The 11651-nt window shown below is 36.9% G+C and overlaps 1 pseudogene; it reads right to left on the bottom strand.

Moving 5' to 3' along the window:
- Nucleotides 1-8628: 8628 nt before the first annotated feature.
- Ppia-ps8 (peptidylprolyl isomerase A, pseudogene 8) lies at nt 8629-10807 on the bottom strand (annotated as a pseudogene).
- Between the last annotated feature and the right edge of the window lie 844 nt (nt 10808-11651).

Below are 11651 nucleotides of genomic sequence, written 5' to 3'. Positions count from 1 at the left end.
TTCTAAAGCCGATCACTTGTCTGTATTTGAGAGAACCTGTGATGCTGCTCCATGTTTGATGTGGCCCATGCTGCCTGTTTCTTGAAGTTCACATTGTCCGGCACTAATAAGTGAAGAAACAAAATGGAGATCACTTCTTTTGCTTAGTAATGATTTTCTCTCCCTCTTCTATGACTTTCATTGACCTATGCAGATCTTGTCTGCTGGATGTGGAATCTGAAGACCCTAAAGAATGTGTCGGACTATAGTCTAATGCATTAGTTGATCTCACTTCGGTTTTAGTAAAGATTTAATGATGAATGTAACAAAGAAAGAAATGATCCAAGTAAGGTTGTTTGAGTTCAGAAAAACATGATCACAAAAGCATGTAAATAAACACCGATAAGCACATACTAAATTCCCCCAAAATTTCTCAGGACAGACCAATTTAAACAAAATTGCCTGGCCTGTTGTATAGATTATATCTGGGGAAGCAAGGCAGAAGGCCATATCCAGATTTAGGGTACCCCGGTCACAGTGGATTCTATAGCTAAGTTCTGATATCCAACAAGACTAAGCATGCCTTACAGATTGAATGTAAATGTTTGTCACAAGAGGCATCGAGTCCAAGAACAACCCAGGGAACAAAATGCACCTGAGGTTAAAAAACCCTCTGCCTATTTTCCTGGAGCCTTTCTCACAGTTCCCCAAGAGTCACCATAAGTCAGTCTTTTGACCATGTTTCAACCTATAAGTGTGGAGCTAAATTGATAGCATTTACCCCTTGGTGATTTTGATTCTACAGGAATGGGCTATAAAATAATTCTATGTCATAGCTTCTCATAATTTTGATAGGATGACAAAATAGTTACAATGAACCTGACCTCGAACTGTCAACTGTGGAGAGATGAGGCCATGCATTCAGTACTGAAATGCTCTCTATTTCCTTCATTTATGGTTTGCCTTCGGAATAGATTTTATCCTTGCCTTACAGGAAATGAGAATAGATGAGAAAACAGCAAAACACCTTAGGCCAGTCTATTGTAAGGAGGGGAAGATCATTGAGAGGCTAAATCAGTACAGGTTATTACTACTTGGCTCTGTTTAATACATGAGAAAAATTAAAGATTAAATATTACTTGGAATTAGATAGCAGCAGTTTCTAATTGTTCAATTATAAAGGAAATAAGAGGAATATTTTAAGTGGAACAGATTCCCCTTTAAACTTCAACCGCTTTCAGGTTGCAGTCTAGAATTAGCTTCCTTCAAAATAATGAATGCGCTGTAGTAGAGATGATTCCATGAAGAGTAGCTTTGCCTGTGAGAGGCGGCTCACATGACTTGAGATTTCTAAAAACCATGCTCATGCCTCATGATCACTGGCAACCTCTTGCACCTATTCAGAAAAAAAGTACAGGACGCCTAACCACATTGTCTGCCCCCTCCCCTCTACCTGTAGACCATTCCATGAGCAGGGCGGTCTGCCACCTGATCTTGTGTAGAAGGTGACACCTTACAGAATAAATGATCTGTTCTTTCTCAAGTGCCAAGCAGTCATTAAGTAGTGCTGCTTACTTCCACTGGATGAACAGATCTCCTACTGTTGCCTCTGCTTACATTCTTATTGAAACTCAGGGCCATTCAAGAAAAAAAAAAAAACACCAAAAAACAGGTGTTGTTGATAATTACACATTAAGTGGTATTTTGATGGTCCATTTCTGCTTTTAGATTGCTATTAGTTGGCCTAGAATGAGCGGTAGCATTTGCCTTTCTTGACAACACTTGCATTCCCCGAAGTCCCCGTCCCATTCATCACCTTGTTCATTGCTTGTATGTGCCAACACAATGTAAGACTCAGGGAGGGAAAAACCATTAAACATTTGTTGGATGAAAAACCATCAAAGTTGGAATATTATCCTGTGCTGAGTGGACAAATGAATGAACTTTGCTTTCAATCCTAATCTAATTTTGCTGTCTAGGAGGAGTGCACACAGTTTGCCCCTTTTGTAATGAAGCACTCATTGCCCTTAGAGTCTTTGTTGCTGTCCAATTTTAAGCTCCTCTCCCAGTTCTGTTTCCAAAGTCTAAATTTTAGAGCCCTTAAGTGTTGTGCTATAAACATTTTCCTCTCCCTTAAATTGTTTCTAAGTGATGTGGCATCTATTTTCTTGGCTTTTGTAACTGCATATGCAGATGCGTTATTTTTAATTTACCATTTTCTATAAATATATTAATAGTTCTTTAAACATTTACTATGTGTTTTGGTCATATTCCTTTGTCTTTCCCTTACAGACTACTAAAAATTAAATATATTACTTTTATTTATCTTGAGTATTTCACGGTGTGTGTGTGTGTGTGTGTGTGTGTGTGTGTGTGTATGTGTGTGTGTGGTGTTTGAACTTATTCACATCTACCCCCCACCACTTTCCCTTCCAACTCTTTATAGCTTGCCTCCCCCTTCAATGTATATGACAATCCGGGACAGCATCTATGGATTTCAGACGTGTATATAAAGCTGATTGTTTGATCTGTGCTTGGATGTCTTACAGCTTTCATAAAGTTGACTTTTTAATGAAACTCTCAAACTTTCAGCCAGCCACCCCCACCAGCCAGCCAGTCAGCCAGCCACAAAACGGAACAAATAAAACAATAATCAAACAGAGCCTTCCTTTCCTCCATCCTAATCTGCTTTGTAAATGGTAACGCCACCTACTCAGTGCCTCAGATCAGAAGCCTTGGAGTCATTCCTGAGTCATGCTTTTCCTACACTCCCAGAGCTATTTTATCTGATTGCTTCCATTTTTCTTACCACCAGCAACGAGACTGAGTTTTACATCTCTCTTTTTTTCTTTACTATTCATGGATTTCCTTCCTCTGATAAATGCAGTAAGTTCATGGATTCTCCTCTTGGCATATCTTTATATTACACCCAGTAGGCATGATTAGCATGACTCTATTGCCTGGATTCTACTGCCTGGGTTAAGGCTTTCTTTGCTTCACAACTCCAACTGTGGCATGTACCACCTTGCAAGACTTCATTCTGTTCCTTTTTTCAGGTCCCCCTTTCTTTGACTGTGCTTCATCCATATTGACTTTTTCTTTCTTTAGCTCCTTATTGTTTTGTAGGTTGTGCTTGTATCAAAATGTTCACTCATGTTCCATGGTTCAAATCAAGCTGACTTCCTCTCACTAATTCAATTCCAATACCTCATATAGAGTTATTTTTCTAGAATGTTTCTGCAGTAGTCCCAACCTCCAGAATGTTTAACTGATCTTTTAAATTGTGGTAATCATTAGAATTGATTACATTGAACTTTGTAAAGCTGCAACATTGAGCAGCAAGAATGTCCAGGATCTTCCTGCACTACTGTATTCAACAAGGTTCATGAGGAGGACAAAAGACCACATGGACCTTGAGATTTGAGGCTTCTCATTATTGCAACATAGTAAAGCCCACCTTGAGCAACATGCATAATAAATACTTTGTTTTTTTTATGTTTCTCTCAATAGAATATCAAATGTAGAAAGGTAGGAGCCATGCATGCATGATATATGTGATATATACTTAGTATGTAATGAAATGCATAGCACAAAATGTATTTTAGAAATAGTTTGGAGGAAGGAAAGCATGTATGGAACTAGGCTTGGTGGTGTATGTCTACAACCCTAGCACTTGAGAAGCTGAGGTAAAAGATTTGTCGTGAATTTAGGGTCATCCTGGATTAAACAGAAAGATCCTGTTTCAAATGTCCAAACCAATCAAACAGAAATATCACATTAAAGAGAGTTTTCTCTTTAATTCCTATTCAGGACCACACTTTCACCATTATTGCTATTAAGTTATTAGAGAAATAACAGTGCTTTACATAGACCCACACATACTTGGAAAGAGGGGAATAAGACCCGAGGAAGCACCTCCACAGACTTGGCCTGTGGGCAATTCTGCAGGGCCATTGTTTGATTGGGTCCAGCTCACTGTGGGAGGTACCACTTCTGGGCAGTTGATGCTAGATGGTATCAGAAAGCAGGTTAAGCAAACCAAGTGGAGCAAGACAGTGAGCAGCACTCCTCCATAGTGTCCCTGCTTCCAGGGTGCATGTCCTGTCTTGAGAATGATAGACCATGATCAGAGTGTGTAAGACAAATAAAATCTTTGCTCCCCAAGCTACTTTTGGTTATGGTGTTACATAACAGCAATAGAAACCCTAACTAAGACAGAAATAATGGCATATATTTAAATAAAGTTATTTTAAAAGGCTCAGGACATACTCAGCTATTTACCAACTTCCTGAGCTTCTGTGAAAGAGGTTGTAATCTTGCAGGGTGAGCATAAAGCAAGAGTGGTCACTGGAGTACCTTGTAAGGAGGCATTAAGAACAGAGTTGGGGCAAACATCACTCCATAGTGAAGCTTCTTAAATAGGAACTGTTAAGTTGTTCTTTGTTCCTACATGCTGACACTGCATCACTGGGCATCTAAGACATCTGACTTTGTGTTAGAAGGCAGAACCCCTCCTCTCTGAAATGATAGTAGTTACAGGGATCATAGGAGTGACTGGAAGGAAAAGGAGCTTCTTGTTTTAATTAGAACAAGATCCTGGTAGATCCTTCCTGATACCAGGAACAATCCTTCTAGTTATAGTGTTAAAAAAAAGTTAAGGGTTAATGGAATCCATCTTGCACAGTGCCTGAGTTTGGTCCTGAGTGAGTGCCAAAACCTAAGAACAAAATCAAGAGAAAGTAATTCCCACAAATGGAGACGTCACTTATTATGTATGATTAATAAATGTTTTTGAGGATCATGCCAATTCTCAATAGAAACAGAATTCAATAACTTAGGGGTACAGATATGATGGGCTCTGTTTGTCCTATAAGAAATAAACATTAAAGAAGACCATGCTCTGACAAGGAAGTGGCTCTGCTGACTCTCCAAGGTAGAGCTTTTCCCAGTCTCTAGTCACTTAGTTATATTTTCCTTAGTCAGATGCTCTCATGGAGTCTGTACAGCTGGAGGCCATTTTTGGCTCAATGAGATGGTTCTCTCAGACTATATCCTTTTCTCCCTCTGTTTGTTCCTCCTCCCCTTGTCCACATTTGCCGTTTTTTTTTTTTCAAGTCAACACTGTCTGTTCTCCAAATTAGTAACACTTCAATATAAACACTAAAATTCCTAATATAACATGGTGTTCTCAGGCAGCAGCAATGGGAGTTCAGCTTCCATGGAGAGGCAGCTGGAGCTGACTCATCTTCACTGCTGCCCGAGTTACCAGTGGCTGGGCCCATCCAGCTGCCTGCCGCACCTTCTCATATCAGCCACAAGGGGGCAGAGATTGTGACAGTAGAGTTTCTCAGAGCACATGCAACTCTTTCTCAGTTACTTAAAGAAAGCCTTGGTTTTAGAAAGCTCAGGGGTTGTAATCCTTCCAAATAGCAAAGTATAATAGTGTACACAGTTTTTATTAATATAGTAATATGTTAAATATAGAGATAATAATGATTACCTCTCATACTCATGGAGAGCTTGAGAAAACTAATGAGATCATATTTATAACACTCTCAGGCTTCTTCACAAATAATTGGTACGCAATGCCATGCATAATTAATGACTACTTATTTGCTTTGTATGCACATTTAGTTCAGAGAGCCATTATATTTTACTCTTTGGCTAAACATAAATTTTAAAAATGATCAGATTGGAAATAATTGATTTGATAGACTATGTGCCAGGGCCAAACAGCATGAATCCTGGGCTGTGGCATTTTTATGGTACCTCTGACTTGATATTTAGTTCTCTGATTTCTCAGTGTTTTCATGGATTGACCGAAGGCAGTCTCAGCTGCTTCAGAATGTACACTAGAATTTGAAGTTGATTGTTAATCTTAGTCAAGTAAGCGCACCCAAAAGGTATTTCTAAATAAAGTAACCTACGTGGAATACAACTTTCGAGAACTCTATATAAATACCCAATTCTCTAAAACGGTGCTCAATGGAATTTGGTAGGAGTAAGAATTATCAGCAAAAGATGTTTAAAACTTCCATTTGTAGACATGGAAGGACAAATTTGATAGTTTTTCCATTCTGCCTTCATTTATGTGATGCCTATTTGAGGGCCTGTTACTTTCTTTTCATTCCCTAATCATATCAATTTAATTGCCACTATGTGCAATGTACTGTACTAGGCTTTTCCTTTATGAAGGATTATAAAATACTGCTTAGTGACCTTGTCTAGCCATGCACATATAAGGACAATGACAATGCAGGATGTATAAGCACTGAAGAACAATATTGGAAATAAACAGCACTGTGAGAGTTTAAAGAGATGTTAGAGACATGTAGCATTCAAACTCCTGAAAACAGATACAGTGACTTAGCTTCCACTTAATTGCTTGGTGTGTGTGTGTATGTGTGTGTGTGTGTGTGTGTGTGTGTGTGTGTGTGTGTCTGTGTGTGTGTGTCTGTGTGTGTGTGTAGGATCTGATTATTCCAAGTTGTTGCATTGTTATATGTTTCAATTGGAAGCTATAAGGGTTCTTCATATATGATGGGAATAGGGAATTTATCTATATTAGATATATTAGATATATAAGTTGGAGACAATTTCTCCCAATCTACTGACCTGTGTTTTAATTTCCTTTATTTTCTAGGGTGTTCTGAAGCACAAACAAATTAATTCACATGATATGTCCCACACATCTTAGCTTCCTTTCCTCTAGCAATCATTCTGTATTTGTTGTATCTCAGAATTTTTCCTAACTTAAGAACAGTTTTCCTGATGGGCATAGTGGTGTTTTACTCCTAGAACTCTGGAGTCAGAGCTAGGAGAATTTCTGTGAGTTCAAGGAAATATATATATATATATATATATATATATATATATATTCTAATTTGTGTTCTTCTAAAAGCGCTTCAGTTTTAGATATTTACCATTTTGTTTGTTATTTATTTTGAGTTAGCTTTATGAGTTGTATGAATTAAAGATGTAACTTTCTCATTCTACATAGTGGTTTCCAGTTATCTCATGCCTATTGTTGAAATGACTCTTTTTCTCCCATAAAAGGACCTTGACACCCTTTATGAAGATCAGAAACTATAGATCTAAGAACTTACTTCTGAACTCCCAAATCTGCTCCTTTGATTTCCATCCCACTTCAAGTTCTACACTGTTTTGATTCCTGTATAATTACAGTAAGGTTTGAATTGGATATATGAACACTTCTAACTTTGTTACTTTATTCCACAATGAGTTCACTTATTTTGTGTAAATTTGTATTTCAAGATAAATTTTAGAACAACTTTTCAATTTCTATAAAATACTCACCTCTTTTCACTTTCCTAGCGACTGCTTTGAACTTTAGATTGTCTGAGGTAAGTTTTAGCCTTGCCAAGATTGAATATGAATTTTTTATTTATTTAAATGTTTTTCATTTCTTGTGAAAATTGTTGTCATTTCCTATGTACAACTTTTAATTCTCTTTTTAAAAAGATTTATTTGTTTGTTTTATGTATATGAGTACACTGTAGCTGTCTTCAGACACACCAGAAGAGGGTATCGGATCCCAATATGGATGGATGGTTATGAGCCAACAATGAGGATGCTGAGAACTGAACTCAGCAACTGTGGAAGAGCCATCTCTCCAGCCCCTTGGAATTCTTTTATTAGATTTAATTCTTTGCCCCTTTGGAAGCTTTTTGTGAATGGAATTCTTTTTTAAATTTCATATAGAATTGCTCTATTGTTGATTCATAGATATTAAATACATGTATCTACCTTGGGTATACTGACCATGATGAGCTCATTTTATTGTAGTACCTTTATGAAAATGTGGATTCATGAGTATATGTTGTATATTGTATTCACAAATATAGTTTTCCCTCTTTCTTTCCAAGGTAGCTTCCCATAGCTTTCTTATAATGTCATAATACATTGACTAGAAGGGCTGAGAGCCTATGTCCAGCTTTAAGGGGCATATTAAGGCTTTTGTCAAGATATAAAGTACTAATCATAGATTGTTCTAGGTGTTATGCTTTACAAGATGGAGCATTTATTCTTGCTTGGGTATCAGATGGTTTTCAATTTTTTTTACTATTCATATAATTGTATATTTATGCTTTTTATTATCTGGAATTTACTGTCACAATTGCTCTTATATTAAGCCAACCTTGCATTTGTTGAATTCACCTTCTATTGTTATAATCATATAGCTTATTTTTTCTTGTGCTTGTGGCTTTGCATTGCTCATTTGTGTGTGTGTGTGACATTTTGTGTGTATATCAAGAGAAACAGTGTTTTACAGCCAAATTATAACACAAATGAACCATATATTCCATTTTTCATTTATTTAAAAATATAAAATGACAAGTATATTCTTATAATAAATTTCCTTGGAAATAATCTTTCTTAGAAAAAACAAAGACTTGGTTTGTAGTTTTTCACACATAGACATGTATAAATACTTAATTTTTTATTTCATTTTTATTCATGATCATAAACTAACTTTGCAATCCAGCTAGACTTGGAGGGGAATGAGGAAAATATGGAACCCAAAGAACTTTAGTGCGAGCACGAATTACAGGACACTGTTAGCATATGGGTTGGGGGCTCTTTCCTAAGCTACAGAAGGAGTGGTTTGGTGGGTAAAATGCCTGCAATTCAAAAGAAATTAGAGTTGTCCACGTCAGACACGGTGATCGTCTTGCTGATCTTGCCATTCCTGGACTCCATGGCTTTCACGATGTCCATGCCGTCTTTCATCTTCCCAGAGACCACATGCCTGCCATCGAGCCGTTCAATCTTGCCAGTGCAGATAAAACAAAACAAAACAAAACAAAACAAAACAAAACAAAACAAAACAAAACAAAACAAAACTGGGAACCGTTGTGTTTGGTCCAGCATTTGCCATGGACAAGATGCCAGGACTTGTATGCTACAGGATGATGTTCTCATCCTCAAATTTCTCTCCGTAGGTAGACCGGTCGCCAGTGCCATTATGGCGTGAAGTCACCACGCTGGCACGTGAAACCTGGAACAATTCTGTGAAAGGAGGAAAACTTATAGCTAAATCCTTTCTTTCCAGTTCTCAGAGCACGAAAGTTTTCTGTGGTCTTTGGAACTTTGTAAACAGAGAGGAGAGGCGGCACAGGGGCTCTCCATCTGTTGTGATTTGAGAGAACATGGAGGGGTTGACCTTGGCTGCAGCAAGCAGTGACAGGCGACGGCAGAGTCTGAAAAGCCTCGTATTTGATTTTTAAGGACTGTTTGAGGTAGATTTTTTTTTAAATTCTCAAATTCAACTTAAGTGCCTCATGCATGGGGTTGCGATGGATTTTCATACTTGACTATTTATCCCGTAATCTTTCGTGGTCCATTAGGTTCAAGAGTATTTGGGAGAACCCTTGGGATAGTTAACTATTGTGTCATATAATTTTATTTCTTCTTTTGAGAAGTCATTTTGTGAATGTAAATTATCTGTCGATTGTGGTCTCTGGAGTGATGAGCTCTATTTTCCTGCTGCTTTCAGACTCCTCTTCACAGCTTCCAACAGCTGAGTGTGCGTTTTTAGCTGTGGACTTCCTCATGCCTCTCCTGCTTAGGGTGTGCTGAGAATCTTACATGTCCAAATTATACTTCAGCACAACTTTGAGGTATCTTAACTATTATTTTAAAAACTTTGCTACCTATTACTTTTTTCTTCTCCAACATTTAGGCATCCAGAGTGCCTACATGTTTTTTTTTTTCTCAAATCTTTGAGGCTATTTCTTTTCAGTTCTTTATTACTTTATTGTTCGATTTGTTTCCTCCCAAACCAAACTTGGTGTGTAGTTTTTCACATATCAACTTCTATCTAAGTACTTAATTTTGTTCTACTATCTAAGTCCTGTGAAGCCTTATTGCTCCAGTAATAGCTTTTTAGAAACGCTACATAGTGTTTTGTCTTTAAATTTTTCATTTGGTTATTCTAAATAATTTATGTTTTATTTGGTGAATAGCTATCATAATACTTCCATTTTTTTAACATGGCTTTCATTAGTTCTTTGAGCATATTTATAATATCTGCCTTGAATTATCTACTAACCACATCATGTTTTTCTTCTCAGAGACAGTCTCTAGTTACCACTTGTGTTCCCTAAATATGGTTGCTTCCATGTTTCTCTGCAGTTTGTCTGAAAAATGGACATTTTAAATAAGCTTTGGATTGTATGTTTGACTCCTCTGAGTATTGTTCTTATGGTTATTTCCTTGTTTGTGTCTTGACTGCCTTGATATTGTAGACATACTCTCTTACAGAGCGGTCAATATAACCCTCGTTATACTGCTGTGAAAATACTGACCAGTAAAGAATCAAACAGCACCTGGGAGAGAGGGAACACAGCTCTGTTTACATATGATATTGTCTAAGATGATACATTGCAAATGTTTAGAGGTAACCCACATTTTTTCACAGTTTTTATACGTTATGTAACAGTGTTGAAGTGGTCTACATGACCATTACAGGGTGATATTTCAATTTACCTAACAATGGGAATTTTCACCACAATTACTCATATTTACAGGAACAAATGTTGCAAGAGGCAGTTAAAATATTCCTTTGTGGGCAGAAAAAATAATCTGTGGTTTGACCAGATAGATGTGGTAATCATTTTGTAAGAGAAGAAATTTTGCATTCCCAACCTAACAGGAATGGGTGCTATCAAGGTAGCAGAACTCAGACTATTTAAGAATTTCAGAAATAAAGCTTTAACTCATTCTGTTTCTAACTCCTACATCGTCCCGTATTTCTAGGCAAGAATTGTTATGATGTTACCTTACTTGGATCAAGGTATGGTGTCATGTCGCTTAGTCTGTCCTTCAACCCAATTTGCCAAGGATGAACATGAGCTTCTAACCTTCCTGCCTCACCTTCCCCTGAACACTGGGGTTATAGGCAATCATTCTACGAAGTGAGTTACATCCTTATTTTCAAGGATTTTTAAAAGTATCAATATGTTGAAAAGTTTCATGGGACATATTTAACTTAGAATCTAGCATTTTATCTAGCAGTACTATATTAAATGTGCCAAAAAGTGGCATTTGATGTCATATGACCTCATATAGCTAACCTAGGCTTAAACTCTCCATGTACCTGAAGCTAGCCTATAATTCCCAATCTTCCTGTGTCTACTTCTCCAGAAGTGATAGAATTACAGGAGTTCCACCATATCAACTCTTTTTTTCATCCTTTGAATTTATTTAATCTATTTAATCAAAGTTGTATTTTTATTTAAAAGTATGTCTTATATATATTTATACTAATGCATACTAATCTTATTCTGTCCTTCCTGAAGACACTAAAAGATATGAAAGGAAAAACATAGCTTTTACACATATCCATACAGCCAAGTTACAAAAACAAAATATAAAGCAGGAGACAGTCCATTGAGCAGAACAGAAAAAATATTTAATGGCTTAGAAACTGCTATAAGAATATTATTTTTTCCATCAAAGTTCATAAATTTGAATAAGTTCTGAAAAATTATTAGTATTTTATGACAAAATGTAATTGTTGCCAGCACAAGACACACTGAAGGCCAATAAACCAGAATTCAGAGACAGGGTCCAGCATCATGAAGAAAATGAGTGACATTATGATTATTAGCATGTGTGACTCTAGAACGACACTGCATGTGATTATTTAT

Source organism: Rattus norvegicus, chromosome 5 (assembly GCF_036323735.1).
Source record: "Rattus norvegicus strain BN/NHsdMcwi chromosome 5, GRCr8, whole genome shotgun sequence".
Classification (NCBI taxonomy): domain Eukaryota; kingdom Metazoa; phylum Chordata; class Mammalia; order Rodentia; family Muridae; genus Rattus; species Rattus norvegicus.
Note: the sequence above shows the minus strand (reverse complement) of the source record. Positions and strands in the feature narration are given on the sequence as shown.